Here is a 23214-nt window from a genome sequence, read left to right on the forward strand (position 1 = left end):
CGGCTAAGCATTTCAGTGCACTGTTAGAGATGACCGAGAGAGTACTTATGTCACTTGATCTCAAGAAAATGCTGGTGTCATCTGCATAAACTATGAAGTCAGCGTCATTAGAAATATTTGTTATATCATTGATATAAATGTTGAATAGTATGGGCCCCAGTATGCTACCTTGCGGCACTCCTTGAGTTATTTTTTGTAGTGTAGATTGTTCTGACATGATGGCAACGCATTGCCTTCTGTGCTTTAGATACGAAATTATTAACTCAAGAGGAGTGCCACGAAATCCGTAATGTTCTAGTTTTGTAAATAATGTGCGGTGATTCAGGCGGTCAAACGCCTTAGAATAGTCAACAAAGATACCCAACATAAATTGTTTATTTTCAAAACTGTTCAAGATTAACTCTTTTTGTGTTAGTAGGGCAAGTTCTGTTGACATTCCTTCACGGAAACCGTACTGTTGCGCTGTTATGATCGAGTGTTTATCGCAGAAAGCCGTTATTCTTTTGCAAATAATTTTTTCCAATCCTTTTGATATAACAGGGAGAACAGACACTGGCCGATAATTCGAGAATACATTTCTGTCACCAGATTTGAAAATGACGCTAACTTTCGCGCATTGCATTTCCTGAGGAAAGATTCCGGCACATATTGAAAGATTAAAAATGTGAGTAAGTGCAGGTGATAAGATGTCAGCCACAAACTTTATCGGTCTTATCTGTAACCCGTTTATGTCACGTGCTTTGCTATTTTTTAAGGACATAAAAGTTTGGAAGACTTCATCGGAAGTTGTGGGTGCAAAAAAAGCTGTGTATGCATTGCGCGGACCTAAAAATTCAGTCGCGGCAATATTAAAATCGCTTTTTTCCAGACTAGTAAAATAATCGTTAAACTGATCTGCAAGTTCTACGCCTTTTATGACCCTGTGATTATATATTAGCTCAAGCTCAGCAATCTGGCGGTTGTTGCGGTTTAACAACTGGTTAATTTCGCGCCAAAGCAAGTCGCTCCGACTACTTATTTGACTGAAAAGGTTTTCAAAATAAACTTTTTTAGTATGTCTCAAGAACTTTGTTACCTGGTTGCGATATTTCTTGAATGCCGCAAACTCACATGGGTCCCTTGTTTTGACAAAATTATTATATAGTAAGTTCTTTTTGCGTATCATGACTGCGCACTCGTTATTAAGCCAAGGTTTGCGACCTTTCGCACATTTTTGTACGGTTCTAAACTTAAAACACTTCTCATAGATACCTTTCAAAATGTGTAGGAACGTGCTATATGCTCTATCAGGGTCATTACAGTGAAACACGGTTGTCCAATCTACGTTTCCAATTTCGTTACGGAACATGCTTAGCGTTTTATAGTTTATTTCCTGGACAAGAAAAGTCTTGGAGTGACGACTTGGAGTGTATTTAGTGTGTATTTATTTTTACTTTAATCGCACAACATATGAAGGAGGAATTTGTGGTGTCTTTTTTTTTTCTTATTTTGTCCGGTACATGCGTTATTATGAAATAATGTGCTATGTTGTTGCTTGTGTTCACTATGAGTGTATGAAACACTCACCCCAAACAATCTTAATGCCACCTATTGTTTCAACTATGTCCCCTTGTAACAGCCCACCTGCTTGGACTTAAAGTCTGCAGTATGTAATAAATAAAAAATAAAATAACAGTATGTTTGAGGGCACTCTGTTGCTTGTGTTCATTTAAAAGGGCCCTGCAACGTTTTTTGAGCGTGGTCAGAAAACGCTGCCGATCCGTCTTGGAGGCTCTCAAGAACACGCGAGCCAAATATTATAGTGCAGCACACGGCCTGGATTTCACAATAGTTTATCAGTCATCTAAAAATTGCTTTCTCTTCTCTGGAGAAATGACAGAAGACGCTCGAAAATCACCTGTAGAATGTCATATATCAGCCATTGGCTGATTTGAACAAGGCGTGCATGGGCTTTACAAGGATTGTCATGAGAGGCCGTGACTTGTCCACGCGTGCACGTGTGATTACACGAAAAAAAAAGCGTGTAGTCGATAAAATAAATAAATAAAAAGGGCTTAAGGTGACTAGGGGCGCGTGACGTATTTTATTTGCCCCTTGCATTCTCCCTGTATAGCCTCTTGCGTTTTCGCCAAGACGAAAGAAGAAAGAACATGATTGAATGCGACAATTGTTTGTGACTCTGCTCGTACTGTACGAGTTCTTGAAATTTTCGCAGCGTTGAGTTCGTGAGGCAATAAGCTCTCTTAGTGAATCCATGATTACATGAAAAAGTGTTTCAGGGTCCTTTTAACAATGGTCAGTGCGCCCTCGCAGTTGCTTCCATCGCTCCGAATCGTAACCAAAAAATTGCATGCTTTTGACGTTAGCAGAAGGGTCGTTGCCACAGTCTTTATTTTATTGAACATCATTTGTCGTTTTACACTTGGCAACATAATCCATTATGAGATTGTGACGATGTTGTGACCAGGTCTGCACTCCTTCTTCGGATTGGTTATACTGAAAATATTAAATAACCCATTCGCTTTCTGCAGTTTTGTGTGTTTAAAATTGGGAAGAGAATCATGGATTACACTACAAGATTTCATACCTGCACACTCTTCCGATTTTCTCGTAAAATGTGCGAATTTTGACCCGCTTACAATTTTACGAATCTTACCTGAAATTTTACAAAAAAATATTTCATTTTGGATTAAAAAAATAAAATGAGTAAATTAGCGTGGCCTTCGCGATTGGTTACGGCGCATTGCAGTAGCTAGTCGCGAAGGCCACTAAAACGGCGCTGTGTTATATTTCGCCACCCGGAGAGAACAATATGTATTGGTGTTGATATCACATACCTGCCCGCATTGTCTGGGAGACTTCCAGACATCGACCGTTTCTTCCGTTTGCACGGTTGCCATGAAATCTTTCAGAAATCCAAATTCGTGTGCTAGATCAGGCCACATTGACAAAAATGCAGGTCATTCCGTTCTAGGCATTTTGTGAGCCCATCCCATTTTATAATAAACGAATTTGAGAGGTGTTCACCTATACAGTAAAATCTCAGTGATGCAAAATTGCAGAAGATAAGGATTCGTTCAATTCCCCAGTCAAATTCATGTGTCCATTGAGCCAAAATTCGAATGTTCCGAGCATTTTTTCTGATCGCAGCTTGTGGTATGAACTTCAGTACTGAAACCGCCAAACGAAGGCCGATCGAGAGTAGTGTGCTGAAAGCTTCGGAAGTACGTGTGTGACCAGCACACGCACTGTCTTCTACAGTGCCTGTGGTTGTCGTTGCTACAACCACTGTGGACGAAACCGCGGTCATCGACGTGATCATGTATGCGACGGTGTTGCTGACAAAACTCCGCAAGTGAGCACGCCGCCAACGCTCGACCAATCAAAGCAAAGCTGCTTTCAGCAATTTTTGGGGACAAAACCACAACAGTTGCGATCATAGATAGCATAAAACAACTTAGTTTGAAGGCACGTGGATTGAAAACAAAACTACGGTTTGCCGCGACCTCCACGCTCAAAACTGCAGCGATGAAATAGCGATCTACAAGCTCCGAGAATGCGTGGCTGACGAAACGGTTAACTAAAGACAGCAAAGACATAAAAAAAGGCTGGAAGTGTTATGGCTTTCATGTTAAAAAAATCTAGTAGCGATCAAAGCCAAAGCCATGACCCACGCTTTCGCAGCAGCTAGCTACGCCGTCCCGTTTGTTCACGTGTGAAGACATGCACTAGTTGTTTTGGCGGAAATCAATTTTTTTGCTAGTTATTTTATAGACGAGAAATTTCGGGAGCATTCGCACTCCCACTTTGAAACTCTCACTTTAGTGGGAAACCCTACCCTTGTGTGTTCGACCAGTCTAAGCCATTATGAGACCGCAACGCCGATGTTTGCGCTTGCGTTTAAGCCCACTCCCCTCCCCTCCTTCTTTTTGTTTTTCGCAATTTTTTCGTTTTTTCGTTTGGTGCCAAAAATGGGGAAAAATAATTTAGCACGTTGATTTGACTTGTGGCGGCAAAACATTATTATGCTTGTCGCTAAAGACTAACATATCACAGCTAAAAATTTTTGAAAAGGTCGGTAACACCCCCTCCCCCCCTCCTCACAGGGGTGTGGCCAGGGGGTGGTGGCACATACTGGCTACACCACTGAGCAAAAAAATAGTCATTTTAAAAGGGTGTCTCTCCCGAAATTAATGTGGTGCCCCCCTTCCCCGTTCGGGGGTTTTAGGAATTTGTTGCCAGGTTGGCAGGTATGATGTTCAAATTTCCATCACCCAAGTGAAAAAACTGTGCTTGTCTCACATCAGCTGTTTGTTGCTGCGTAGTTTTGTTTTTAAATATACTATATCTGTGCTGACGGAAACAATTCTGTAAAGAAGTCACCACAATAATGAGTAGAGGCACTTTAATTTTACACAAGATGTCAATTATGATGTGTAAGCTGAAATAATGACTCTTTATTCCCTGTTATCATGGTGCTTTCAGTGATGCAGTATAGAGACATTGGGGAAAAAGCTGTGAAGTGCGATGGTAATATAAAAGCAAATTATTTGTGTCATTCACAACAATATACTTGTATTTCTGACCACCAAAATTATGTCACTGCAATCCTTGCAAATGTCTTTTTTTCTTTCGTTTGTTATTATCTATTTGGCCTCATTATAATTTCTTTCAGGGCTTGTTTGTTTCACGTGGTTCACATGTTAGACCGTAAATTGGTGCAATGCAATGTTTTATCAATAGTTATGTGAAAAATGCAGTAAATTGTTCAATGACTTAGTGTTTATTGTGGCACATAATGCGGCATTTTACTTATTTCATGAAAAGATAGTTTTCATGAAATTGATTGGGTCATTGCACTGTTCCATTAGACTAGCTTTGGTTTGGGTAAGACCAGGTGATCATTAATTCACTTACATGTGGAGCAACCAGTGTGTATTGTCTGCTGCTGCAATCCATTCTACGTTGTGTATGGTACGTAATTTGCATTACGCTTGTGTTTTCTTCATTGGCTTTGCAGGTTTCCTGTCTGTCACGTCCATGGAGCTGTCTTCTTCTGTCACGTCCCTGGAGCATATGCGCACTCACACAGAAGAACATCCTTTTTCTTGTCTCCACTGCCATGCATCCTTTTCTCAAAAAGGCTCCCTCAATGACCACATGTGCACTCACGCAGGGGAGAGTCCCTTCTCTTGTGCTCAGTGCAATGCGTCATTTTCACGAAAAGACGAACTCAAAGACCACATGCGCAATCACACTGGGGAGCGCCCCTTTTCCTGTGTCCACTGCAATGCATCCTTTTCGCGGAAAGAGAACCTCAAGAAACATTTACGCACTCACACGGGAGAGCGGCCCTTTTCTTGTGTCCACTGCAATGCACACTTTTCACGTAAAGATTCTCTCAATGACCACATGCGCATTCACACGGGAAAGCGTCCATTTTCCTGTGCCCATTGCGATGCATCGTTTTTGCAGAAAAGCCACCTTATGGGACACATTCCTGTGCACACAGGTGAGCGTCCCTTTTCTTGTGTGCATTGCAATGCATCCTTTTCTCGGAAAAGCAACCTCAACAGCCACATGCGCACCCACTCAGGAGAGCGTCCCTTTTCTTGTGTCCACTGCAAAGCACACTTTTCGCGTAAGGATTCTCTTAATGACCACATGCGCATTCACACGGGAAAGCGTCCATTTTCCTGTGCCCATTGCGATGCATCCTTTTTGCGGAAAAGCCACCTTATGAGACACATTCGTATGCACACAGGTGAGCGTCCCTTTTCTTGCTTGCAGTGCAATGTATCATTTAGGCTGAAAGCCTACCTTGTTGACCATGTGCGCACTCACACTGTTGAGCGTCCTTTTTCCTGTCTTCAGTGTGGTGCGTCCTTTGCCCGGAAATTCAACCTCGTAAGACATATGCGTACTCACTCAAAATAGCATCTGTTTACATGTGTCCACTGAAATGCATTGTTTGTGATGGGACTCTACCTCGTTCAGCACATGCGCACTCACGCATGAGAGCAGTCCTGTGTTCACTGTAGTGCATCCTTTTCACGAAAAAATGGTCTTCTCATGCATGTATGGTACTCACACAGGAGAGCGTCCATACTCCTGTGTGCACTGCAATGCATCTTTCTCGGGAAAATACAACCTCAGAGGCCACATGCCTCTTCATCAAGGAAAGGAGAAGCCATATATGTATAGGGCCTAAAGGCTACCCCTTAAAGAATTGCTGGTCTAGCAGAGATGAAAGTTTGTTGGTTGATAGAGGCAGTGAGTTAGATTTAAGATGAGGATAGATGCTTAATTTTTGCTACTCGTTAGTGAGAATGCTTATAAGCATGGTAGGGAACAGGAGCAATGTATATGAGTGGGAACCAAAGTCCAGCTTTTTCGAGGGTTCTGGTTTCATTACCAGCGCTGCTAAGTGCCCACTAGTTTTTTTAATGAGTAGGGAAAGTAACGAAGCCTAGCACTCAGTAACATGGGTACTCATTTGCTGAGCAGGTGGCTCTTTTCGCATAACTTCTTTCACACCAGTTTTCTATTTTGTCTGGGACGCTAAGCCATGCTCTCTTGTTGGTTGAAGATATACGTTGTATGTGCCAAGGCACAAACGAGCAAGAGAATGGTTGAAGAACACGCAACACACAGAAGCGCTCATTATGTGTTCTTTGTCTATTGCCTCCATTGCGCTATGCTTTCCCATTGCTATGAATCAACTCGCCTAGATCAAAGTCTTACTGCAATTCGAAACCACTGCAACTTGGTATTGGTGCTAATGAGTTCCAAGATGGCATAACTCTCCTTCACAAGAGCTGGTAAGTGTCCTTAGCCAGTGAGAATTATACCTTGTGCCTCCCTGTGTAGAAGAGATTTTCTGAATTCTTATCGCTCTCTGGGTTATTTAATGTGAATGCAGGGGAGGATAAGGAGATAATGAAGTTGAAGTTCATTTGCAGTTCTCTCAACTCATGAGACATGCATTGTCGTGGTGCTAGCGCAAAAAGCATGTTTTTACATGCCTGATTAGGCTGAATTAAAACGGGAGTTTTGTTATTTTGTAATTTGTAAAATGTCTCTTTGCATGAATTTTCAGATCTCAAGTATTTAGTTAGGATTGTTGTTCTTCTCTTTATAGAACTGTGCCATAGAAATGTAACATTAATATGCATGTATCTCCATGAAATGAATCATGGCATGTAGGCGAAGCTCTGTGCATCGTAATGACGAGTTACCGCATGTTACCTGAGCGTGTCCTCGTATAGGGCTAATTGAGTGACAAAAAGTATATTGTAAGAATTCATTGGACGTCATCTTCCTCATCTGTCAATAACCATCATCAGTCTTTAGCCCGTTCCTCTTCTTCATCTGCGCCATCTTGCTGTTGCTTAAATAAAGCGTCAGCTGAACCGTTGTATTTCAAGTGGTGGAGGTGCAAGGCCCGTCAGTACTTACTACTCACCAGCGAGCCGATTCTTATTGCACTGACATCATCGGTCGGCTTGCAGGCGCTTCATCTTCCCCTAATGCCAGGCTCCGGAAACAACTCCGACTATTCAAGTTGGAGGACGATGTGCTATATCGATACATTTTCCACCCGGAAGGCCACCGATGGGTTCCCGTCGTACCACGTGCACTACGCACTGAAGTTTTGTGCGCTTCCCACGACGACCCGACGTCAGGACACTTGCGTTACTACAAAACATACGAGCGCATCCGCAGTCGATTCTTCTGGTCAGGTCTTTCCACGACGGTAGCTAAATATATTGCCTCGTGCGCACTTTCCCAACACCGCAAGCGGCCCACTACTGCTCCAGTCGGGACCCTACAACCACTTCCTTGTCCATCAGAGCCGTTCTCTGTCGTCGGAATTGACCTCTTCGGGCCCCTCCCATCTACATCAGACGGCAAGAGATGGATCGTCACCGCCGTTGATCACTTGACCCGGTACGCTGAGACAGCCTCGATCACTTTAGGAGCTGCTGCGGAAGTAGCAACATTCTTCTTGAATGCTATTTACCTACGTCACGAAGCCCGTCGTGTTCTTTTGAGCGACCGGGGCAAGGCATTTCTTTCAAGCACACTCAGTGAAGTTCTTCAAGCATCAAAAACAGTTCATAAAACAACATCTAGCTATCACCCGCAAACCAGTGGCTTAACGGAAAGATTTCATCGCACGCTGTGTGACATGCTGTCCATGTATATGTGACCGGACCATCGCAATTGGGATGCCATACTTCCCTTTGTCACGTATGCATATAATACGTCAATTCAACAAACCACAGGCTATTCTCCATTTTTCCTAGTATACGGACGCCAACCGACATCACCGCTCGACGTTTCATTCTTTTCTGGCCCCGTCAACTCTTCACTATTCGTTTGCGACCAGTTTCTGTCCCGTGTTGCTCGATGCCGTCGTCTTGCCCGTGTAAACACCAAAGCTAGCCAAGAAGATCGCAAACATCGTTACGATGCCACTCACCGCGTCGTTCTCTGCTGCCCTGGCGATGATGTACTTCTGTGGACTCCTGCGCGAACGCCTGGCTTATGCGAGAAGCTTGAGTCACGCTATCTTGGCCCCTACAAAGTTGTCGAACAGACCTCACCGGTGAACTACCTTGTCATACCTGTTCATGTCCCCACTTACCAATGCTGCCGCGGGACAGAGATTGTGCACGTTTCGCGTCTCAAGCCCTATCGTATGCGTTCCCCAGCGTAATTCGCGGCGAGGCTGGCCACTTCCGTCGACGGGGAAAATTAGTGTAAGAATTCATTGGACGCCATCTTCCTCATCTGTCAATAACCATGATCAGTCTTCGGCCCGTTCCTCTTCTTCATTGGCGCCATCTTGCTGTTGCTTGAATAAAGCGTCAGCTGAACCGTTGTATTTCAATATATACAAATATAAATTCATTTCGCCTGCCAGTCGTCTTAGGCGATTCAAGGAGAATTAGGAAATTGGTGAAGTGGAGTATATGCCTCAAAAGTGAATCTGGGAACCCGCCATATTAGCTGTTGCAAGAAACCATTTTAATACAGGTAATTTGTTGGGACAAATAGTGCTCGATTTGCGCCTTTGTGTTCCAGGTTTCCTTGAGAAGCCTCAAAGTCTAGGCACATTTTAGTCTAGTTCAACTTATCACGACTCATCCGAAAGGGTATTTTCGCCAGAATAGCGATATGTTACCTTATAATTAGCCTATGTCTACGCTGAAGTTTTGGTATCCGCCGCCATGCCCCGCCGAACTATGCTGAAGAGCTGCAGGACGGCGAAGTAACTGCACCGACTCAGTTCCTGAAACTACTTTATTTTTAGTCTGTGATAGTATGCACAGATCTTGGCTGACATGATAAGACGCATGCATCTGCGTCATGCCCAGGCCATCTAAACGGTGATGCTTGTTGTGAACGGCACATGTGTTTCCCGTTTCGTGGTTGAGGGCCCCGCGAGAAAGCCATTGCCTGTGTTAAGTATGCCACTCCAGTCAGCCAACTTGGGGAGAGAGAGGCACTTGTGTGGGAGAGGGGGACAGGAGGCGGCAGAGCAGCAGTGTTAAAGAAAGAGCGGTCAAGAAAAGACGCATGTATGGTTGCTCAGATGTTTTCCTTGTTATGTTCGGAAGTGCTTTCGTGCCTGTAAATATTGTAAAATAAATCCAGTGTACTCTGTCGAACTGTGCCTTCCCTGATTGACGTCATAACAAAGGAATTCGCTACATTTACCGCTGGCCCAAACTGTGCCAAATCGCCCTGGCTACTGCAACCTGCTACATTTCCTCAAACTTTGGCGAGTTTTCACCTAACCTGTGCCAAGAGGTGTGCTCAGACTTTCAAAATGAAACTACTTGAGTGTCCCTCATTGAAACTGACATGGCGGTGTACGTGAATAAGATGCAAACTGCACTGAGCCAAGCCAAACTGGGCCAAATGACACTGTTGGAATAGTTGGGATGCAGTTAATGCCCAATCTTTCGGACTTCCTAGGGATCGCAAAATTGTCCGAAGATTCACTCCTTTTAGGGGCAAAGCGCCTTAAGCCGAGGGTCGCACGTCTGCTGTGTGAGTAGCCACCTCTCGTTTTAGACCTTGGAATGTCCGCTGGATGGTTGTACTTGCATATGATGAATATATCATAAAAAGAGGCGAGGTGGTAGCACCTAAAGTGTTCAATGAAGGACGGACGTAGAGAGTGATGGACGGCTGAAGAGATAGACAGGCGGACGGCCATACATACAGATAGACAAACGGACAAACCGACAGACTGACGCGACCAGCGGATGATTCACGGTTTGCCGATAAAGCTTTTCGAAGCTTCAACCCACTCATCATCTTCACTCAGTGGATATGCTGTGATTATTTTCTTTTGCTAGGGTAATCGGATCGCCACAGCCACACCTGAAATAGCTCAAATGCCTCCCACAGTACACTTATCAAGTATTTTGGTTATCAGGCTCCCGTAAATACATTCAGGACCTGCTGCCATTCATGCACAGCAGCGCCGAAAGAATGCGGATCGCTGACAATCCTTTGCTTTTTGCTGTGCAGTTCCTCGGCCACCTACGCACTGCGTACTGGAATGAGCATACCATTGTTGAAGCGGCCAGGCATTAGTTCAGGGATTTCTACTGTCATGACGCTGGGGATCAGCGTTTGACACCGCCCATCAGACCACCACTTCATTCTACGTCACCAAGCGCAGAAGCCGGCACGCAACCTTCGCATGGAGCGACACCATGCGGAACCAGTATAAAGGGTCATCCTTTGAAATGCGCTACCACTGGGCACAGCAGCACCGAAAGAGTGCGGTTCGCTGACAATCTTTTGCTTTTTGCTGTGCAGTTCCTCGGCCTCCTGCGCACTGCGTACTGCAATGAGCATACCGTTGTCGAGGCGGCTAGGCATCAGTTCAGGGATTTCTACTGTCATGACGCTGGGGATCAGCGTTTGACACCGTCCATCAGACCATCACTTCATTCTACGTCACCAAGCGCAGAAGCCGGCACGCAATCTTCGCATGGAGCGACATAATGCGGAACCAGTATAAAGGGTCATCCTTTGTAATGTGCTACCACTGGGCACGGCGGCACCGAAAGAATGCGGTTCGCTGACAATCTTTTGCTTTTTGCTGTGCAGGTGAGGAAATGTTACAGCAAGTGTTACCGTTCAAGCGATCCTTTTCTGCTAATGCTGCCGTGCCCATGGCTGTGTTGCTTGCTTGATATTGCTGTTATCTGCCTCAGGAAATTACTGCTTTTAGGTGGGGACATTGAAACTAACCCCGGTCCAGATGCTGCACTAATATTAAAGCAGCTTAGGGAAATCGCAGCTGATATTAAAGATATAAAGAAAAACCACCTGGTAGAAATTGAAAGAAAGGTGAACGCTTTGTCAAACCTTGAAGAAAAAGTCACTTCATGTCAGGACCGGCTCACACATATCAACCAAGTTGTTCTGACGCTTGAAAGGAAGACAGACGATTTAGAGAACCACAGTAGAAGACCTAATTTGGTCATTTTTGGGCTACCAGAACCAGAGGGTGGAAACGGTGGATCCCTGGAAACAGCCGTAAATAAAGGTATCTATCAAGACCTTCACGAGCTGGAACCAGTAGCGATAGAACGCATTCACAGATTAGGTCGTCCGTCTCCGAATAAGAAACGACCGGTCATCTTGAGACTGCTTGATACGAGAGATAAAACATTAATTTTTAAACAATGCCACAAACTGAAGAACACTCCTATATCAATAAGTGAGGACTATTCGCAGAAAGTTCGTGAAGTTAGGCGGAAGCTTTGGGCAAGTGCGAAGGAAAACCAAGAGAAAGGGGACAAAACTTCCTTAGCTCTTGGCAGATTGTACATCAATAAAGTGGCGTATGTTTGGAATGAGGAAATAAATGATAAAGTTGCTGCTCAAAAAAACGACGAAGAAAATTCACGCCGGCTAATGACCCGTCGTCACGCGCTAAACCTAAGGTAGACGCTAGTTTCGCCAACTGCAGAGGCAATGCTTTATAGATTCCGTTTTTAGAAATCAACCATCCATCCTACAGAAATCCAATTTCAGCCAAAGAAAAACACCTGCGTATCGTCAATTTTAACGCTCGTAGCGTAGTAAACAAGACAGATATACTTGAAATTCAACTGCTACGGCATGATCCACACATTTCAATCATAACGCAAACTTGGCTACGTAGTGATATTACAAATGAACTAGTCTTTCCACCCAATTGCAAAGTGTTTTGCAAAGATAGAATGCACAGACGTGGGGGTGTGGCCGTGCTAGTGAAAGATCAGATAGATGCGACGCTTATCGGTGACACTCCCGACCTGGAGTGCTTTTGCGTCAAGTTATCATGCTGGGGCCCTTGCTTCATGTTGTACGCATGCTACAGGCCACCTAACGCTACTCCAGATTATTTGATTAAACTTCAAGGGCACACGTCTTCTTACCAGAATAAGAAAATTTTATTGATTGGTGATATGAACCTGCCTGGTGTCAATTGGGTGCTCCTCCAAGCAAACATTAAGAGTGATGAAAACGGTAACATTATTTTCGAGATTATGCTGACACATGATCTAATCCAAGTGGTTAATGAACCCACGCATGTGCAAGGGTCATCCTGTTCTGTATTAGATGTTTATTTTTAATCCGTGCATTTACTGAGCATATTGTGTGAATTGAGGATGGTTTGTCAGATCATTTCCTTGTTGCAGTTTCTGTACCCATTGTCAAGATTGCTGTTCACAAAATTCCCAAAACCATATCTATTAAAGATTATTCGAGAGCTGATGACGCCAGCGTCATTGACTACATGGAAACCTGTCTTACGGGCTTTGCTGATAGTGGCGGTGAAGTGAGTGCTCTGTGGGAAACCTTTACTACAATGTGCAAGCATTGCATAGATACATTCATACCTACGAAATCTAAAAAAGGCAATAAAAGTATGCCATGGATGACGCGTGGCATAGTTCAATTGAAGCGCAAAATCAAACGAATAAAGAAGAAACATACGCGTACGGGGATTATTAGTGCGCGTACAAATGTTATCAGTGAACTACAAGACAAGCTAGCATGCGCTGTACGTGATTCGAAAGACCTATATTTCACTGCAACATTGCCGAACTTTACAAAGAACGCGCCGGATAAGCTTTAACCATTACTAACATTATTAACAACCATTATTAACAACTTGAATGTTATTGCACAACATTTTAACGATTATTTTTATTGCGTATTTACAAGTGGTAGTTCAGGGTTATCTTTAGACTCTGTAGTGTTTAAACGCGGCGAACTTCATCTCATACAATGGCATTGTGTCTATGTTGTTAAACTTAAAAATTAAAACAACTCCTGGCCCTGACGACATCCCAAATGAGTTCCTTAGGCGATACGCCAAAACTATTGCTAAATTCTTGGTTGTGTTATTCAGAGAATCTTTGCTATGTGCAAAAGTACCTAGTGATTGGAGAATGGCTCGAGTTGTCCCAGTCTTTAAGAAAGGCGATCGATCGTTAATACAGAATTACAGCCCCATATCACTGACGTCATAATGCTGCAAAATTTTCGAGTACATAATTTCAAGTCGCAATAATGAATTCTTAGAAGAAAAGTCGATACTAACCACTTGTCAACATGGCTTCAGAAAAGGCTGCTCGACTATCACACAATTAGTTATAGTAATCGATTCATTTGCTAAAGCTTTGGATGCTAACGGTCAAATCGATGCTGTATTTTTAGATTTTAGTAAAGCTTTCGATAGGGTCATTCTTGAAAAATTATTTCTAAAGCTAAGAAACATTAAGCTTCCTGATATCTTAATTTCCTGGATCGCAGACTATCTGAATAACCGTAAAAAGTATGTTTCAGTTGATGGACACAACTCGGGCTGTCTACCAGTTACTTCAGGTGTGCCCCAGGGCAGTGTCTTGGGTCCATTACTCTTTCTTTTATATATTAATGACATCGTCACCGTCGTCACACCTGGAACACAAATAAGATTGTTTGCAGACGACTGTGTTGTGTTTCGTACGATTAAATCTGTGGATGATCAGAAGGCACTAGATTTCAGCTTGAATAACATATCCTTGTGGTGCGAAAAATGGGGCATGGCTGCAAATACCGACAAAACAGTCTCTTTTCGCATAACGCATAAAAAGAATCCCCTCGATCACGTGTACAAAATGGGGTCTGTCCCATTAAAACAAGTTGATAGCTATAAATACCTTGGCGTAATCTTCACTGCCAATTTATCTTGGAAACTTCGTGTTAAGAACACATGCTCTGCTGCATTCCGCAAACTAGCTTACCTGCGACACAAACTTAGAAATTCTTCTTCAAACGTTAAGTTAATCGCCTACCTAACCTATATCCGCCCAAAACTAGAATATGCCTGCGTAGCATGGGACCCGTATACTAAGCTCAATATCAACAAACTTGAGAGAATACAAAGAAAGTCGGTTCGTTTTATTTATTCTAAATACAAACGTTCGGACTCACCGTGACAGCTAACGTTGGCTAATGAGATTCCTTCTCTTGAATCAAAAAGACAGAAGTACCGCTTGGATTTTTTACATAATATAATTGACCACAAATTCACCCTTAACTCTTCGCTTTATGTAAGCCCTCTTTCCACAAGGCAAACACGGCAGCATCGCTCTGATGCATTAACACTTATCTATGCTAAGACAGACACGTATAAGTTTTCCTTTTTTCCACGAACCATTTCAGAATGGAATTTTCTGCCCACACCGTAGAACTTGTGACGATGGGTGACATGTTCAACTCTGTACCTTTCTTTATGTGCATTCAATCACAATTTATTTAAGTTCTTTTGAATATGTTTGTACAGGCATTTATATATTAGTGTGTATATATATGTGTGTGTATATTGTATGTATATATGTATGTATATATATATGTATGTATGTATAAATGTGTATATATAATGTATATGTGTGTGTATGTGTGTGTATATGTGTATGTATATAGATATATATTTGTATGTTTTTAGTTTTGTGTACAATTATGTACGCCCATCCTGCAAGAATCACGACGTGGTCTGCAGTATGTACTAAATAAATAAATAAAATAAAAATTTGCAAATTGGCGTCACATGAACAGTGCTGCCTTTACCAGAAAAGCGTAGAATGAATTGTGGCTTTCTTGCATGGAACGTGTGGGAACGATGACGCAGAACATAAAGGGTCTGGCAGAAGAGATAAATATTTGTCCGGCCCTCTGTGATGCGTGTGTACACTCGGAGGGTGCACAAATATCTCTAGCGACAGGTAGCATTTGCTTCCACAAGAGGCCGATCATTCCTAGTTGTCTGCAGCACATCGCTAACACCACTGACGCCGTTCCTGCAGGGGTGCATTCGTAAGCACGTGTTCTTGATGCCTTGGGGAACCTCTTATTGGGGAACCTCGAGTTGAATGCTGCAAGTTGTGCGACAGCCCACATTTTATGACAAATCAGTTCCATCCCAGAGAAGTTCTCATAGAAATGATGTATCAAAAACCTCAATAATGTGCAGTAATTCAACACCAATCTCACATTGTATGCTTACGTAGTATAGTCAGAAACAAAAAAAAACTTGAATAAATCTAATGCATACTCAGTACTCTAAGGTTCTAATGAAAATGTGCCAATATGAATAAAAAGTACCAGCTATTTAAATTTAAAACTGGCGTGCCCCTATTTCAAAGATCAGGAAGAAAAAAAAACGCCAGGCCTGCACTGAACGCGCAGCACTGTCACAGCGAAAGCCAGAATAGTGGCCTTTAAGAGACTTTTTTCGACACTCTTAGGGTGGCCGCTGCAAGCGCACTTGCAGGGTACCCACTACGCCATTAATAATTGTGTAGTAGGCAGGCATTCACTGTGCCATTCTTCGTCATTTTTCGGAGAAGCGTGGTTTCATACGGGATGCAGTTTTCTCTGCTTTAAAATCACATCTGAATACTCATCAATTGCGTGCATATCTAAGGCTAGATGAGCTGGATGTGCATAGAGTAGTTCAAGCTAGTTAGCAATTTGCCTTTGAGCTCTGAATAATTTCCCATTCTCGGCCTCTGGAAACATTTCGTAGTCGACATGCTGTTGAAGATCTTTGTTTGTTGTGCTCATTGTCACAGGCCTCGAGCATGCAGAATGGACTTGACACAGCTATATATAGCGTGCAAAATAACTTTCTGTTAACATGAGCAATCATAATCAATGTGGCTTTTCAGCAATTGCACTTTATTATAAAGAAATATGACGCAGACAAGTCAGAGCTGTGCATAAAATTATCCTACTAGGACTCCCTAGCAAAAATCACCTATAGAAAAAACAATAGCCTAACGGATTATTGGCCTCGCCGCGGTGGTCTAGTGGCTAAGGTACTCGGCTGCTGACCCGCAGGTCGCGGCATCGATTTCTGGCAGCGGGGAATGCATTTTTGATGGAGGCGAAAATGCTGTAGGCCCCTGTGCTCAAATCAGGGTGGGCTGCATTTCCGATGGAGGCGGAAATGTTGTAGGCCCGTGTGCTCAGATTTGGGTGCACATTAAAGAACTCCAGTTGGTCAAAATTTCTGGAGCCTTCCACTATGGCGTCTGTCATAATGATGTGGTGGTTTTGGGACGTTGAACTCCACATATCAATCAATAAATCATTATTGGATTACTGAATGTATTGGTCTATTGGCATCCTATTGTCTATTAGAACTCTATTTGTTTTTTGGTGTAGCTGTCTCTTGGCACTCTATTGGCCTGTTTCGTGTTGGTTTATTGGCGTATTGGTCCTCTATATGTCTATTGACATTCTATTTGTCTATTAGTGCTGTATTAGTGTATTGAAACTATATCGGCCTATTTCTCAGTTGAGAACTCTTGGCCTTGCAATACAAATAATAGGCATTTGAGGACTGCAATGTAGGAGCGCCTCTTATATTATACACGAAAAAAGATTCATTCGAAATTAGTGCTGTATTACATTAATAATTAGTAGATCATTTCGTGAAATCGGCAATATTTCTCTAAACAAGCTTTTCAAGCATGCTGTTCTTCCTTGTCAAATGCCACTGCACCACTACTCCAGGTAGTGCCTGAAAAGAGAAACAGGTATAAAATACCAGGAAGGAGGAAGGAATTCTTTTAGAAGTGCTACTGAAAAAATGGTGCATTAAAAAAATATAGAACCAGCATAATGGAAATTCCGGTGAACTCGCAGTAGGTTCACACAGTAGAGACGAATATTTTGTCACATTTGTGCAGCGGGTTAGATTATGCTTGTGTCTCAGAAACAAAACCTCGGTCACTTGGGTGGACTTTGGACACTTGTGGGCAAGGCAAAACGGCACTAGCACTGTACCGAGCCCAGCGTCTAAGCTTCGGGAGTCACACAAAAAGGTTCACTAAGCGAGCGCCTCTCTACTGCAACCATGTATGCTGCAGTATGGGGTTCAGTGAGCATGAATGCCAATTAACGATGAGGGAGCCGAGCAGGATTGTTGTTAGCAATAAGCTTAGCTTCTTGACTATCCCCGAAGTGTACTATTATGATTGAATGAAGACATTAAATATCTTGGAATTTTTCCACGAAAACAACGCCCTAGGTGCATTTATGCCAGCGTCTGTATATGCGAACAGCCCATGCAATCTTCAACAGTGTTCTACTGCAGAGCGGAGAAACTAGTGGAACAAATAAAACGGCCTAACACTTCTAATAGGGACGCGCTTTGATGGCTGGCAAATACACGAATGAGAAGCACGAAAAAGCAACTGTTTTGACTAACAGATATATAGAACAGTTCACTTATCTGACAGCCGCAGGGTAGACCGGTGCGCCGGTGTTTTAACCACCGGCGGCGGCGCGTGACCGGCGCGGGGCTCATCGGATCGGCGGCGGCGCGGAAGAGGGGGGGAGGGGGTTGTCCTCCAGAGTGACGAGAAGAGAGCAAGGAGTCGTCCGAATTGAGATAAATGGAAAGAAATTCACCGATACCAAGAAAATCAAAGCTCTGTATTGCTAGATTCCGCTTCGTTTCTGCGAAGCACGCTGGTGGTGTTCCGTGGCTCCGGAGTATGACGTTGGAAGCCGCCTTTATTTTCTTTAGCTGCTCCTGTCCCCTTTTGGGAGGTATTTGATAAGGGCCGGGAAAACTGCCATGGCCAGGATGGAAGCATCCGATATTACGAAAGGCCTCGCGAACTTTCCACTTGGGAAGGGAGCATGCGCTGCCGCATCGGGAAGGAGTGAATTGAACACATTAATGTCTGTGCCATGTTTCATGTGAAGTCAATATCGTCCTAGCGACGTTACGAGCAGTTGTGAATACCTTTTGCCGTGACTAGCACGCACGTAGTATTGAAAAATAAGGTGCAAGGAAAGAGCTCGGCATGCAGCAACATGTGACCGAGCGCTAAATTGACGGGAAGTCGTTGTAACCGAACGAATTTTGTCCGAAGGACAAGTTGACGTTGGATATAGCTGCCCGGTGACAGATGAACAATAGCGCAAGGTATCGTGTGAAGTGCGGCACTCAAATGAGTGCAACGTTCGCAAGTCCCCTCTCGTTTATTTATCTGACTTTGAGCCTACGTGGCTCATGTCCGAGAGCATCCAATTGCTTTATGCCTGAGTGACCCCAAAGCAATGGTTACCACGGTGACAAGGCAAATAAAAGACAGCATGAAGGAAAAAAAATATTAGAAGTATCTACGCAATATGCATATATATATGTAAAATATATATATATATATATATATATATATATATATATATATATATGTGACGTATGAAGCGATGATTGGTAGAAGCCGAGAAGGAAGAAGTGAGACAGAATAAACATGGGGTATGAGCCACGCCACGTCTCCCAGTCATCATAGCGTCACACAAGTCGACAGGATGAAGACCTCGCAACCACTTCATCGCCCGGCCATCATCATCGAAGACCTCAGTGAGACGCAGTGACCGAACGCGGACCACCAAGACCACCAAGCATCATGACAGCAGCATCAGAAGACCTTCCCATTCCTAAGTACACCGGAGCAGCGGACGATGGACCCGTGCAGGACTGGTTCTACTTGTACGAGCTCCACGCTACCGCTGCATCTTGGTCGGAACGGGAGATGGTTACGAACTTCAGCGACTACGTCACCGGTGAGGCATTTAAATTTTACCTTATTCACATATTCGAGAACGACGAGTCATGGCAAAAAATCAAAGAGGAGATGATTACCCGTTTTAATGACTATGACCAAGACTTCCTCATTGCCAACCATCTAGAGACAACTGCACACTATCGTCAATTTCCTAAGCAGTCCTCAAGCATTCGAAAGTCCAGTGCGAATCGACAAGTGCCTCAAGACGAAGTGGCACATGAGTTTACTTTCAGAAGATCATGCGTGTTTTGGGAAAAACCTAACCATCAAGCTCGCCTCCCTTCTGCACGAAAGCCGGCATTTCAAAAGTCCTCACTCCAGCCTACGACGCGAGACATTGCCCACCGACCTGATGCTCGTAATTCTTCGTCTCGCATACGTGGTCCACCACGCGGTTATCCATCACGCGGCTCTTCAAGCGCTCCTGACGCTCACCGTTTGCCTCATAAGGACATCATGTTCACGATAGACGAGTTTACACACCGAGAAAATACACAGTTGAGCCATGCTCCTTCCGCACGGGTTCATGCATCAACGCCCGGTGCATACACACTAGACAGTCGAAGCAACACCGAAGAGTTAGGCACATCGAACGTCAGATGCTGCCGTGCGCAAGAGCCTCTCGTAGTGAACAGTGCAGAAAAAGCTTCTGAAGAACTTTCTGTCAACTCTGAAGCCTCATCTTCATTGCCTGCATTGCATGACAACTGCTCAAAGACTACCAGCTGCCGACTGGAGACCCCATCAGGTTGTCATGAAAACCAGCGCGATGTTCAAGAAGGGCTTCCACCGCGATATGGTCTACAGCAACGTCAGCAACGGCAGGAAAAGCAAGTCCGTGAATCGCAGACACTCCAACGGACACACCAACAAGCACGACGACGCAAAGCAAACCTCTTAAAACAAGTTCAAGAATCGAGGCAACTTCGCATAAAGGATTGGCGCCAGAAACGCATTTGGAGCAAAATATCAAGACTGCGCCTAAGATTACAGCTCCGAAACCTAAGGAAACACCGAACAAGACAAGAAGTTACCAGTTCTATCATGCAAAGATTCAGACACCATCCCATTAATTTACGACAATGGAGCCAACGCCACAGAAAACTACGAAAGAGACTGAACGTTATAATTTGTACAACGCACGAACATAGACATATTTCCTTGAACTTCAGTTCTTGTACATGCAGGCTGCAAGCACTAATTCTGTCTCAGCCGCGACACAAAATACAGTGCGTACGACAGAGGATTCGGCGCCCAAGACATTCGACCTTCAAGTGCTCCAAGGACTTAGAACCTTGTTCGTTCCTCCCAGCTGCTCAAGTCATGTCATGGTCAGTGCAGTTTTGCAAGACGCGGTTACCATCTCCAGAACGCCACAGCCAACCTCGCCCACCAGAACTCCGCCATTCACCGGACGGCCGCACTCATTTCTGAAGTTTTGCAGTTTACGGAACACCACTGGGACATGAAACCAATTGTGCATTTTGACGTTTGTGACTTCTAAACCTTGCCTTGTTTACTTTTTCTTGTTAGTAATCCATGCCTTCTTTCGGGGGGAGGGGGAATCGTGTGACGTATGAAGCGATGATTGGTAGAAGCCGAGAAGGAAGAAGTGAGACAGAATAAACATGGGGTATGAGCCACGCCACGTCTCCCAGTCATCATAGCGTCATATATATATATATATATATATATATATATATATATATATATATATATATATATATATATATATATACTACACCAATATGACATAGTGAGTGCAGCGAACCGTTGGGATGATCCGCACAAGCTTCGCCACGTCTCCTTCTATCTTACTGGCATGGCCAAGACTTGGTTTTTTGACCACCAGATCGACTTTCCCAACTGAAACATCCTAAAAGAACATCTGCGACAAGTCTTCGCTACTCCGGCAGTTCGAGCCAGTCGCAAACAACTACTAGGCGAGTGTTTTACCTCGTATACAGAGGATGTACTCTCTCTCTCCCTGTCGACGCGTCAATGCCTCCATGACCGAAACAGGCAAAGTGCGCCATCTGCTCAAAGGCATAGGGCCTGTTGCCTTCAATGCATGCTTTGATCGTAAAGGACCCAAGTACCGTTGCTGACATCGTAGCTATGTGCCAGCGCCTGGACGAGCTCGAATCCGCACTGCTGCAGCTGGACAACTCTCCTGCAGCTATCCCTGACAACCCTACTGCCGACCCCTCGTTACGAGCCATGATCCGCACTATGATACGAGAGGAACTGCAGTCGCTCGGTTTTTCAGCGCGTCAGTTTCCTTCCCACACCCCGAGTACGAATTGACGGGACGTCGTCAAGGAGGAGTTGGCGGCTATGACTGGTAACACGTACACAGACCCTCACGTCTCTAAAGCCCCACTGACTTACGCGCAAGTCGCCGCCGTTACTCCAACCTTCGTTCCACGGATACCGCCAACGACGACACCAGTTCATCTGGCGTCCCTGGCACCTAGCACGCAAAACCAGACTTACTATTCACAACTAGCGCCAGCACACCTGGCTTCCATAGTCCCCAGCCCAAACATCCAACCCTACTATCAATCATGGCACCCGACGAGACCTGCATGCTACTATTGCGGATATCGCGGACACATCGCACGTGTCTGTCGCAAGCGTCAGTGAGACGAGCGTCGTGGGTTTGACACTTACGAATGGGATGACTATGCCGCAGCAACCACTTTCCAGCACCGCCCTTACGCTACGCTTCACGGTAGCTTTTCTTTGCCATCAGTAACTACTGAAATGGCTCCTCGCTACCGTGGTGTCGGGCATCGTTCGCCGTCCCCTCTTCGTCGCTCTACGTCGCCACTTCGACCAGCCTCTCAGTTCGCCGACCGTCGCCCGGAAAACTATCAACTACGTATTTCTGGGGCAAAAGCTGCATTAAGCGAAGTAGAAAAAAGTTCCTCCAGAACATCCTCATAACATGATATCTGTTTCGGTGGAAGGCGTAGGAGTGGAAGCATTATTAGACACTGTTGCTAGTTTCTCAGTCATTCACAGAGATTTGTGTGCGCGTCTCCGCAAAGTTACTACGCCCTACGATGAACCTACGTTGCTCGCTGCTCAAGGAGACGCCATCCGACCTTCCGCCATGTGCACTGTTCGTGTCTACATTGATGGACTTCTCCATTATGTGCAATTTGCAGCGCTTAGTTCGTGTACTCAACAACTAATATTAGGATGGGACTTTTTTTTTTCAACGGTGTCTGCGTCCATCAGCCGCTGGCAACGCATCCTACACATGAACGATACCGCCTATTCGCTTCACGCAGATGCGCACCACTTCGTTTTTATGCGGCAGAAGACACTGAGCTACCTTCGCACAGTCAGCGAATTGTTACACTTCTGTCTGATGTCATTGATTACGGCGATGTACTCGTACAACTCTCCGTACGTTGTTTCACCAGAGGAATAGCCTTCCCATCAGGTCTGATACGTTTCGACGACGGCTTCGCATTCGTTTGCGCAACAAACCCGACGCCCAAAAGACTTCTGATTCCGAAGGGTTTAACGTTGCCTTGCGTCACTACACCGGAGCCTTTCTCTGTAGTAACTTTTCAAGACGCTTTTCTTGAAGATCCCCCTGTGGCACGTTCCCCATCCACCTTCACCCTCAAACAACTACCGTCAGCTCTGACCTGCCCCTTCTCAAACCCAACAACTGTTTGCCTTGCTGACTAAGCACGAAGCTTTGTTTGACGTCCATTCACCCGTATTGATACAGACGTGTGTCACCACGCATCGCATCGAGACTGAAGGTACGTCAATAGTTCGTCATCGGCCATATTATGTATCACTAGCTAAGCGAAAGGTTATTGAAGAAAACGTTGATGACGTGTTGAGGCGGAACATAATACGCCCCTCTGCTAGCCCTTGGTCATCACCTGTCGTATATACTAGTTCGAAAAAAAAGACGGTTCTGTGCGCTTCTGCGTAGATTACCGGGCGCTAAACAAGGTCTCGCGCAAGGATGTATACCCTATGCCACGTGTAGAAGACGCTTTGGATTCACTACAGGGAGATCAATACTTCT

General features: G+C 44.4%; 1 protein-coding gene and 1 long non-coding RNA gene across 2 annotated transcripts in view; one reads left to right on the forward strand and one right to left on the reverse strand.

Annotated features, from left to right (window-relative positions):
- LOC142804049 (uncharacterized) overlaps window positions 1-15145 on the forward strand; it is a 28702-nt gene extending 13557 nt beyond the window's left edge. The window contains exon 2 of the long non-coding RNA XR_012894443.1: window positions 5021-15145. This is a non-coding gene — a long non-coding RNA (uncharacterized LOC142804049). The remainder of the gene's footprint in view (window positions 1-5020) is intronic.
- Window positions 1-23214, reverse strand: part of LOC142804047 (uncharacterized) — a 137507-nt gene that overhangs the window by 8122 nt on the left and 106171 nt on the right. The window lies entirely within an intron of this gene.

Source organism: Rhipicephalus microplus, chromosome 3 (genome assembly GCF_043290135.1).
Source record: "Rhipicephalus microplus isolate Deutch F79 chromosome 3, USDA_Rmic, whole genome shotgun sequence".
In the NCBI taxonomy this organism is placed as follows: domain Eukaryota; kingdom Metazoa; phylum Arthropoda; class Arachnida; order Ixodida; family Ixodidae; genus Rhipicephalus; species Rhipicephalus microplus.